At 34.4% G+C, this 11,802-nt stretch overlaps 1 non-coding gene across 1 annotated transcript; it reads right to left on the bottom strand.

Annotated features, from left to right (window-relative positions):
• Positions 1 to 366: 366 nt before the first annotated feature.
• LOC112533934 lies at positions 367 to 473 on the bottom strand. Its single transcript, XR_003078268.2, has one exon. It is a non-coding gene; the product is annotated as a small nucleolar RNA R71 (small nucleolar RNA).
• Positions 474 to 11,802: the final 11,329 nt, after the last annotated feature.

The raw sequence follows: 11,802 nt of genomic DNA, 5'->3' as shown, positions 1-11,802 counted from the left end.
AACATGGCGAACAGAACTCTCAAAGAGCTAGCTGCACCGGATTTAAATCAACAACCTTTATGCATTACATTTCCTAATATTGCAGTTGATTTTGAATTAAAATCTGGTTTAATTCACTTACTCCCTTCTTTTCGTGGATGTGCAGGTGAAGATCCTCATAAACACTTGAAAGAATTCCATATTGTATGCTCCGGAATGAAACCACATGGTGTGACCGAAGAGCAAATAAATCTTAGAGCTTTCCCCTTTTCTTTGAAGGATAAAGCAAAGGATTGGCTCTATTATCTACCTTCCGGTTCAATAACAACATGGAACGAGATATAAAGATTGTTCCTCGACAAGTTTTTCCCTGCAACAAGAGCTGCCAACATCAGAAAAGAAATTTATGGCATAACACAGTTCACTGGAGAAACGTTGTATGAATATTGGGAAAGGTTCAAGCAACTGTGTGCTAAATGCCCACATCATCAAATCTCTCCGCAACTCCTAATCCAATATTTCTATGAAGGATTATTGCCAATGGATAGGAGCATGATTGATGTAGCAAGTGGTGGAGCTTTGGTAGATAAGACGCCTGAAGAAGCCAAGCAATTAATTTCAAACATGGCCGAAAATTCTCAGCAATTTGGTACAAGGGCTGATGGAGCTATAAGGCGAGTTAATGAGGTAAGCACTAGAAATCTTGAAAATCAAATTTCTGATTTAACTGCTTTGGTTCGTCAAATGGCTGTAGGGCAATTGCAAATGGCAAAAGTCTGTGGAATATGTTCACTGCAAGGACATCCCACCGATATGTGTCCAACATTGCAACAAGACTCCATGTAAGAAGCTAATGCTCTAGGCGGATTTGCTGGTCAACCTCAAAGGAAGTATGACCCCTTTTCCAATCATTACAATCCTGGATGGAGAAATCACCCGAATTTGAGCTATGGGAATCAAGGAGGACAACAGAAATATCCTCCACAAAATTTCAATAGACAACCCGTTCAACCAAATTCAGGTATGTCTTTGGAAGATATTGTTAAAAATCTTGCTAACAATAATCTTCAATTTCAACAGGAAACAAGGTCAAGCATTCAAAATTTAGGCAATCAAATAACTCAATTGGCTACGTCAGTTAGTAAATTGGAAGCCCAAAATTCTGGAAAACTACCTTCGCAACCAGAAATAAATCCAAAGGAGAACGTTAGTGCAATTTCTCTAAGAAGTGGAAAAGAGATTCCTTCAGGCTCGATTCCACCTAAAGAAAGTGAACTAAGCAAGGAAAATGAAAAAGAAGTTTCCTCTAAGGCATCACGTAGGGTAAAATTTGATCCTCCCCTATCTCTTTCATCTCACACTCCATTGCCTCCTTTTCCTAGCAGATTAGCAAAACCAAAAGAAGATGAGCAAGAAAAGGAGATCTTGGACACATTTAGAAAGGTGGAGATAAATATCCCATTATTGGATGCTATCAAACAAATTCCTAAATATGCAAAGTTCTTAAAGGAATTGTGCACCAACAAAAGAAGAATGAAGGAAAAGGAGAAAGTAGTGGTAAGTAGGAACGTATCGGCAATATTGCAAAAGAATATACCAGAGAAATGCAAAGATCCAGGTATGTTTTCCTTACCTTGTGTAATTGGTAATACGAAAATTGAGCGTGCCATGTTAGATTTGGGAGCTTCCATTAATGTCATGCCATTTTCTATTTATCAAGATTTAAAACTAAATGACTTGTAAAAAACTGGTGTAATGATTCAATTAGCTGATCGTTCTTTCATTCATCCCCTTGGAGTTGTTGAAGATGTTTTGGTGCAGGTTAATGAGCTCATATTTCCTGTCGACTTCTACATTTTGGAAATGGATGGTAATTCTTCATCAAAATCAGCTTCGATTTTGTTAGGACGACCATTCATGAAAACTGCAAAGACAAAGATTAATGTAGATGAGGGCACTCTCTCCGTAGAGTTTGATGGAGAGATTGTAAAATTTAATATTTTTGATGCAATTAAATACCCCAATGACGTACATTCTCTTTGTCATATTGATGTAATTGACCCAATTGTGCAGGAGGTTTTTGCAGAAGAAAGTGTTGGTCACGAACAGGGATTAGATGAAAATCCCAACTTTGAAGAAAATGATTATAAGATTGGTGTAAAAGATCTATTCTCAGCAACAATATCTGAACCCACAAATCTCAATGCTGAAATCTCTAATACTAATGACAAGATGTTACCTTCTATTGTGCAAGCACCAAAATTAGAGCTGAAAACCTTGCCGGATCACTTAAAATACGTGTATTTAGGCGACAAGGAAACATTACCTGTTATCATCTCAAAAGAACTAACAATGAAACAGGAAAGAAGATTAATTGAAGCTTTGAAGGAATACAAGGTTGCGATCGGTTGGACGTTGGCTGACATTAAAGGCATTAGTCCATCAATTTGCATGCACAGGATTTTGCTAGAAGATGATGCTAAACCATCAAGGGAACCATAAAGGAAACTAAACCCAGCCATGAACGAAGTTGTCATGAAAGAGATACTCAAGCTATTAGATGCAGGTATAATCTACCCAATCTCAGATAGTAGATGGGTAAGTCCAATTCATGTTGTCCCTAAGAAAACTGGAATGACTGTGGTAAGGAATTCAGACAATGAACTTGTACCAATGCGTGTGCAAAATGGTTGGAGAATGTGTATAGATTTCAGGAAGCTTAATCAAGTAACTAGAAAAGATCATTTTCCCCTACCTTTCATTGATCAAATGTTAGAACGATTAGCGGGAAAATCTTTCTTCTGTTTTCTTGATGGTTTTTCAGGATTCTATCAAATTCCTATCGCACAGGAAGATCAAGAAAAAACAACATTCACTTGTCCTTTCGAAACCTATGCTTATAGGCGAATGCCTTTTGGTCTCTGTAATGCTCCAAGTACGTTTCAAAGATGCATGATGAGTATTTTTTCTGAATATATTGAGAAATGCATCGAAGTGTTTATGGATGATTTCACTGTGTATGGGGATTCATTTGATGAATGCTTAGAAAATTTAACGAAAGTTTTAAAGAGATGTATAGAAACAAACTTGGTTTTAAATTATGAGAAATGTCATTTTATGGTCACCCAAGGCATTGTATTAGGGCATGTGGTCTCCTCTAAGGGTATAGAAGTTGATAAGGCAAAAATAGACATAATTGCAAACTTACCATACCCTACCAATGTTAGGGAAGTGCGTTCTTTTCTAGGGCATGCAGGATTTTATCACAGATTTATCAAGGATTTTTCCAAGGTCACTTTGCCATTGACAAATTTACTGCAAAAAGAAGTTCAATTCGAGTTTGGGAAAGAATGCAGGGAGGCATTCGTAAAACTCAAAGATTTGTTGACAAGCACGCCTATTATTCAACCACCTAGATGGGATTTGCCTTTTGAAATCATGTGCGACGCAAGCAATTATGCAGTGGGAGCAGTTCTAGGGCAGCGGATTGAGAAGAAAAGTCATGTCATCTATTATGCTTCCAGGACGTTAAATTCCGCACAATGCAATTACTCCACGACAGAAAAGGAGCTTTTATCAATTGTCTTTGCTTTAGATAAATTCTGATCTTATGTGCTTGGTTCTAAAGTTATTGTGTATTCTGATCATGCAGCTTTGAAGTATCTTTTAGCAAAGAAAGAATCAAAACCAAGGCTAATTCGGTGGATTTTGCTTCTTCAAGAATTTCACTTAAACATCAAAGATAGAAAAGGAGGGAAAATTCTGTTGCAGACCATTTGAGTAGGTTGATAAGGGAAGAAGATGACCTACCCTTCAATGACAATTTTCCTGATGAACATTTGTTCCAACTCAAAGGTATGATTCCTTGGTACGCAGACATGGTAAATTACTTAGTCACAAGAAATCTACCTCATTGTCTTAGTAAGTCTAGGAAGGCAAAGATAAAGAGTGAATCTAAGTATTATGTTTGGGATGAACCCTTCTTATGGAAATTTTGTTCCGATCAAGTGATTAGGAGATGTGTGCCTGAAAATGAATTCCAATCTATTTTAACCTTTAACCATGATTATGCATGTGGCGGACACTTTGGACCTAGGCGGACGCGAGAAAAATCTTAGATTGTGGTTTATATTGGGAAACTTTGTTTAAAGATGCATATCAATTTTGCAAAAGTTGTGAGAAATGTCAAAAAGTAGGAGCACTAACTCGAAAGAATGAAATGCCTCAAGTTCCGATTCTCATCTGTGAAATATTTGATGTGTGGGGGATCGATTTTATGGGTCCTCTACCCTCTTCTTGTGGTTTTTCATATATACTTTTGGCAGTAGATTATGTATCAAAATGGGTGGAAGCTAAAGCCACCAGAACTGATGATTCTCAAACTGTTGTAGGTTTTATCAAGGCTAACATCTTTAACAGGTTTGGAATTCCAAGAGCTATTGTCAGTGACCAGGGAACTCATTTTTGCAATAGATCGGTTGCATCTTTGATGAAGAAGTATGGAGTAAATCATAGGACAGCCACCGCATATCATCCTTAAACCAATGGACAAGCCGAAGTTTCCAATAGAGAAGTCAAATCCATCTTGGAAAAAACGGTGAATCCAGGAAGAAAGGACTGGAGCCTTCGTTTAGATGATACTTTTTGGGCATACCGCACAGCTTATAAAACTCCCATAGGAATGTCCCCTTATCGGTTAGTCTTCGGAAAAGCATGTCACTTACCGGTAGAAATTGAGCATAAGGCCTATTGGGCAGTTCGGCAATGCAACATGAACATGGATAAAGCAGGAATGTCAAGGCTACTACAATTGCAAGAATTAGAGGAGTTGCGATTAGATGCATATGAGAATTCGAGAATTTACAAAGAGAAGTCCAAATTACTTCACGACAATACTCTTATAAGGAAACAATTTAAGATTGGTCAAAAAGTATTGTTACATAATTCTCGATTAAAGCTTATGCCTGGTAAGTTTCGTTCTCGATGGCTCGGTCCATTTGTTGTTACTAATGTGTTTCCCTATGGTGCAGTGGAAATTAGAAGCTTGGATTTGAACAAAATTTTCAAAGTAAATGGTCATAGATTGAAAATATTCCAAGATGGCGAAATAGTTCCATGTCTCGATAATTTTCCCCTAGATTACCCCACTTACCCAGACGACTAAGACGTTTCATCACTCCGTCAAGCAAAACGACGTTAAACAATTGCGCTATTGGGAGGCAACCCAAATACTTGCTTTATTTTTATTATTTTTATTATTATTATTATTATTATTTTTTCTTTCACTTAGTTTATTTTATTTTTAGTTTTTAGTTTTTAATTTCTCTTTTTTTTTAAAAAAAAAAATATTACAGAAGCTCGCTTCTTACAAGGCGTGACCACGCCTTATTCCAAGCTGTCTTCTGTTTTGTTTTGCAAAACTGCACCCAAAAAAAAAAAAATTTCAAGAAATTACAGAAGCTCGCTTCTTACAAGGCGTGACCACGCCTTGTTCCAAGTTGTCTTCTGTTTTGTCTTGAACAACTGCACCAAAAAATTACAGAAGCTCACTTCTTATAAGGCGTGACCACGCCTTACTTCAAACCACTTTTTTTTTTTTGTTCTTTTTATTTTTTTAATTATTATTTTGTTTTTGTTTTTTTATTATTTTATTTAATTTATTTAATTTATTTAATTTATTTAATTTTTTATTATTTAATTTAATTTATTTTATTTTTAATTTTTAATTTTTATTATTATTCTTTATTTTTGTGCTTAAAAAAAAGAGAGAAAAGAAAAGAGAACGTTTTATTTTGCCATAGCCACCAATGTTTTATTTTCTTTTGCAGCAGCCATCACCAAAACTTTCTATTTTCACTAGACGGTTCTACCTCCTTTCCTACCATCACCACTCACTTTTCAGTCCGAATTGCTCGCAAATCGGGGGAGTTTCATATTTCTTTTCATTTCTTTTGTGAGCCATTTTCTTTTTGATACATTGAGGACAATGTATAGTTTAGGTGTGGGGGAGGAATATGATAATTACATGATTTCCTTTTCTTTTTAAAAAATATTTTTTTTATGCTTATAATTAGGTATGCTTTAATTCATATATGCTACTTTTTCTTTTGCAACATTGAGTTTTATTTTGATAACCTGGAATACCATGTAAGTTAGAAATACATTTTTGGTTTGAATTTCAATGCATGAAAGGGGATAAGCATGATTAGTGTTTCTTTAAAACTATCCGAAGGTATCTTATTAGTTTATTGATTGAAAAATGCACAAGACTTGATACAAGTGTAAACATTCAAGTGAGCTTTTGAGCCAAAGAGCAGTTCATTATATTTTGCTCTAATTATTCTTTTTATTGAGTGTTATCAAACTAGTATGATTATTCTAGAACTTGCTTCTGAATTCATATTGAGACCACATTTTTGGATTAATGCTTTAATATAATAAGGGCAATTAGGATTAACCTATTCTTAGACTCTTAAAATACCTACCGTGTTGATTTCCTTTTTAGTTAGCCAGTTTGAGCCTATTTTCCATTTTCTTTGTTATTTTTAACACATGTTGTTTAACCCAAGACCTTTCGTTTGCTACCTCTATTTTTCTACCCTTGTCAAGGCAAGAAGGGAAGTGTTGCATGGTACAAATGAAACAACAACCAAAAAAAAAAAAAAGAAACAAAACAAGAAAAAAAAAAGAGGGAAAGAAAAGGAAAAAAATGAGACAAGAAAGTTGATATTTATTCCTTTCATGAAAGAGGATAATTGGAGAAGTATTCATCAAATATATTGAATTGAATTATTACATGTTATTTCTCCAAGATTTTTAGTGCTAATACAAAATGTGGAGATAAATCTCAAAGTTTTTGTAGTATGTTTCGTGGATGTGGCATAAGTTATCATGCAAGAATCTAATCTTTTTGTCTTGATTATGAAACATCTCAGCTCTTCCTTTATCACACCCTTTCCTAAGCCCCATTACAACCTTTGTAAATTCCCTTTGATTTTTGCATCTAATTCATGTGTAGTGGTGGAGACTTGATTCATTAGCAAGCTTATGGTAATAACATGCTTTGTTTTGATTCCGAGAGTAAATGCACCCTAAACACTTTGAGAGTATTGAGTGAAACCATGTGAGGGTGTTAAGTCTCGTTGCTTTGATTTTGATGAATTATTGAGATACTTGTTCTTTTTACAAAATTTATCCTATGAATGCTAATCTCTTGATTGTCATTATTATTCAGCTCATTAATGTATGTTTAATTTATTTGATATTTGAGGAGATTGAAAGAGATGAAAGGAAGGTTAAAAGGAGAATTGATATGTTGAATTGAGGTATGCTTGAGGACAAGCATAAATTAAGTGTGGGGGAATTTGATAAGTCACAAATAGTTATATTTATCATGTTGAATTTCCTTGCGATTTAGTTGAATAATGTACTTAATTATGGAAATTATGTTTATTCTGACTTAGGTGATGAAATATCAAGGATGGAGCAAAATCCAGCCTAAAGACATGTTTTAAGTCATCATTTATCAGAAACCAAGTCTTGTGGAGGAAGTGCAGAAATCTACACAGAAGATCACTGTCAACAAGGCGTGACCACGCCTTGCACCCCATGAGCTGCTAAAAGATGCGAAGGAAAGCTTCGAAATTTTTAGAGTTTTTATTGTGGTGGAACTATCCCTAGTTAATCTCCTCTATTTTTGGAAGTGTTGGATTAATAGAACTTTCTTCCATGTATTTAGGGTTTTAATTTATTTAGATCACTTTTAATCTTATCCTTTCTTGTAGGGATAAGATTAAATAGGAAGCTTATTTCTTTTTGATAAGGATTCTATTAGGGTTTAGGGTTTTACTTCCTATATAAGGACGGCTAGATACTTTGAGCAGGGGCATTCAGATTCAAATTCAGATTCAGATTCAAATTGATATTCATATTCTTATTTCTTCTTCTACTCTCTACAATTCTTGTGAATTCTTACTCCACCATGAGTGGCTAAGTTTTCTAGTTTCTAATTCAAGAGTGAATAAATTCCAATTGTGATTTTGTGAGGCTTTGAGCTTAACAGAATTCTTCTTTAATTCAAGTATTCTTTATTTCTTGTTCTTATTATTTATGAATTATTGATATTGATTGAACTGACGACTCAACTTTGATATTGATTTTTCTATTGCTAAACTTTGAGTTTGTGATCCGTAATTGTCATGAACGATTGACACAAGTAGCAAGGAGCAAGCTCATGTGTGTGTGATTACGGCTTATTCGAATTACATAGCTTGCATGATAGGCTCTAAGAAAATAAAGGAACAAGGTTATTTCAATTGCAGTTATCTCAATTAAATTAATGTTGGTTTAGTCATTCTCATTATTCTTAATGCTATCATTAAGTTGATATGGAACGCTATCGTGCCCAATTGACTAATGGTAAGTTTTGATTTAGATGTTGGGTTCGAGTCAATTATATTAGGAGAATTAAACTTGTTGCAGCTTTTTCGAATAAGTAGACTAAGTACTTGAATAGAAGAATTAATATTTTAGCCTATGATCATGATTACAATTGGATGGAATTAGCACTCTTGAATTGGAAACTTGTTAAGATTGATTTTTATTTACTATTCAGCCTTCATTATTTTCTGCTTATTTATAATTTTGATTCAAACATTCAAAAACCCCCCTTTTATTTTACTTTGAGAAGCTATCCACATTGGTTCCCTTGGGATTCGACCTGGTTTCACTATTTCTACAAGTTAGTTTAGGAAAATCAGTAATTTATTTTGAAGGGCTTCGACAACCCGTTCAAAAAGATCCTTCAAGAAGTCATTCTCCAACTCCAACTCCAGTCCAAGCTTCAAGGATAGCAAGGAGAAGAAAAGCGACGTCACTTGCTATGGGGGAGGGAAGCAAGGGTACATCAAGATTTATTGCTTCAAGAATATAAACAAGAAGAAGTTCAGAAAGGAGAAGGAGAAAAGGAAAGTCTTCAAGGCTACATGGGATGACTCTTGAGTAAGGAAGATGAAGATGAAGAAGTGGCCAACCTATGCTTCATGGCATAAGAATATGACTCTAATTTTCCACATCCCACTCTTATGATGCATTAATTGTGAATGAAATGCATTATGTGGATGATGATGAATCACTTGAAATTATGAATTTAAAATATAAAGAAAAAATTGTTTGAAAATAAAGGTTTACAAAAAAAATGCTCCAAGTTTGAGCAAGATTTAAATGAGCTTTAAAAACAAATTCTCTATTAACTTCTTTAAGTGATAACTTAAAGAAATCCTCGAATAAGCTTTCATTTGATTCTAAGAGTTACCAAGTTACTTCCTTAGGGAGTGATAAGGAAATTTCTAGAGGAGAGATGTTTAACAATACATACATAATTAACTTACACAAGATTCCTAATGAATCCTTTGAGTGTCTTGTGTCTCTTAGTGAGGAGTCATTGTTATAGCATAGGAGGCTTGGGCATGCAAGCATGGAACTCCTTCATAGCCTCAAGAAGGATGAATTGGTAGTTGGGTTGCTAAAGGTGAGGTTCCTAAAGAATAAGAGATGTGGACCTTGCCAAATGAGAAAGCAACACAAAGCATCCTTCAAAGCCAAAAATGTTATAAGTACATCTAAACCCCTTCAATTAATTTACATGTACTAGAGTTGCTAGTTTAGGAGAAAGATATTATGCATTTGTACTTATGGATGATTACTCTAGATTTACTTAGGTTAGTTTCTTAGCTCACAAGAATGATGCTTTTGAAGCTTTTCAAAGTTTTGCAAGAAAAGTTTAAAATAAAAAAAGGTTTTTGTATTTCCTTTTTGTATTTCCAAAATAAGAAGTAATCATGGAAAGGAATTTGAAAATGTTTTATTTAGAACATTTTGTGATGAAAAATGGAATTTTATATGATTTCATCTCCTAGAACACCTCAACAAAATGGTGTTGTAAAGAAAAAAAATGGAACCCTTGTTGAGATGGCTAGAACTATGTTCAATGAGTATGATTTACTTACATACTTTTAGGCGGAAGCCGTCAACACTTCTTGTTACATAATTACTAGAGTTTTCAAAATACTAAATCAATTTTGAACAAAAATTCTTATGAGCTATGGAATGGAAGCAAGCCTAAAATCTCATATTATAGAGTATTTTGATGCAAAAGCTACATTCTAAGAATCAAGGATAATCTTGAAAAGTTCTCATCCAAAACGGTTGAAGGTATATTTCTTGGTTATTTCTCTTCTAACAAAGCTTATAGGGTGTTTAACAAAAGCTCCATGATTGTCGAGGAGTCTATGAATATTATGTTTGATGAGTCTTGTACACTTGATCTTAGGAAAGATTCTTTTCATCATTTTATAGGTGATTTTGAGAAGCTCCACCTCATTGAAGTAGAAAACCAAGTTGAAGGAACTTCTCATGAATAATCTCGAGATAGTTACCCCTCTCCACCACCTCAAGAAAAAACTTCTCAAGAACTTCCAAAGAAGTGTAGGGAACCAAAGGGCATCCCAAGGAGTTTATCATCGCTGCTACTTCAAAAGGTGTAAGTACTAGATCTTTATTTAAGTACTTAGATAATAATCTTGCTTTTGTTTCTCAAATTGAGCTAGGGACCATTAGTGAGGCTCTTAAGATGAATGTTGGATGATTGCAATACAAGAGGAACTCAGCAAATTTGAGAAACATAAAGTTTGGAAACTTGTCCCTAGATCGAAAGACTCTCCAATTATTGGTTACAAATTGGTATATAAGAGAAAATTGGATGAACATGGTTCCATCACTAGGAACAAAGCCCATTTGCCAAAGATTATAACCAAGAGGAAGGCATTGACTATGATGAATCCTTTAAGCAATTAGAATTTTATTAGCTTATTCATGCCATATGAAATTTTTTAAAATTTCCAAATGGATGTTTAAAAGTGCATTCTTGAACGGCTTTATTAAAGAAGAGGTGTATCTTGAACAACCTTCCAGTTTTGAACATCATGAGTCTCCAAACTATGTTCTCAAATTGACTAAAGCCTTATATGGTTTAAAACAAGCTCTTAAAGCTTGGTATGAAAGGCTTAGCACATATTTTTTACAAAATGACTTTTTAAAAGAAAAGGTAAATACAACTCTTTTTGTGAAAACTCACAAGCATAATACCCTAATTATTCAAGTTTATGTTGATGATATAGTATTTGCTACTAATGAATCCTTGTATGAGGAATTCTTCAAGTGCATGACTAGAAAATTTGAAACGAGCATGATAGGAGAGCTCAAGTTCTTCCTAGGATTGCAAGTCAAACAACGCAAGGATGACATTTTCATCAACCAATCCAAGTACACCAAAGAGCTTCTCAAGAAGTTTAGAATGGAAGGATGCGAGATAGCCAAGACACCAATGAGTAGATCAACAAAGTTGGACAAGGATGATAAGGGTGAGCCAAATGATGAAAAGAAGTATAGAGGTATGATTGGATCTCTACATCTTATGGCTTCTAAATCCAATAAAATATATAGTATTTGTTTATGTGCACGTTTTCAATTTAGCCCTACAGAATTACATTTGCATGTCATTAAGAGAATTTTGAAATATTTGCTTAGCACTATGCATTTAGGTCTCCGGTATCTAAAGGATACATCATTTGACATAATTGGCTTCTCTAATGCCAATTATGCGAGTAGTCTCTTAAACAGAAAAAAACACTTCTAAAACTTGCCATTTCTTAGGAGAATATTTAGTTTCTTAATTTAGTAAAAAGCAAGTTTAATTGTCTTGTCCATCGTCGAAGCGGGATATGTGGCGACGAATTATTCTTGTACTCAAATTCTTTGGATAAA

The sequence above is a fragment of the Ricinus communis genome, chromosome 8, assembly GCF_019578655.1.
Source record: "Ricinus communis isolate WT05 ecotype wild-type chromosome 8, ASM1957865v1, whole genome shotgun sequence".
NCBI lineage: Eukaryota > Viridiplantae > Streptophyta > Magnoliopsida > Malpighiales > Euphorbiaceae > Ricinus > Ricinus communis.
The sequence above is the reverse complement of the archived record's forward strand: the minus strand, read 5'-3'. Positions and strand labels throughout refer to the sequence as shown.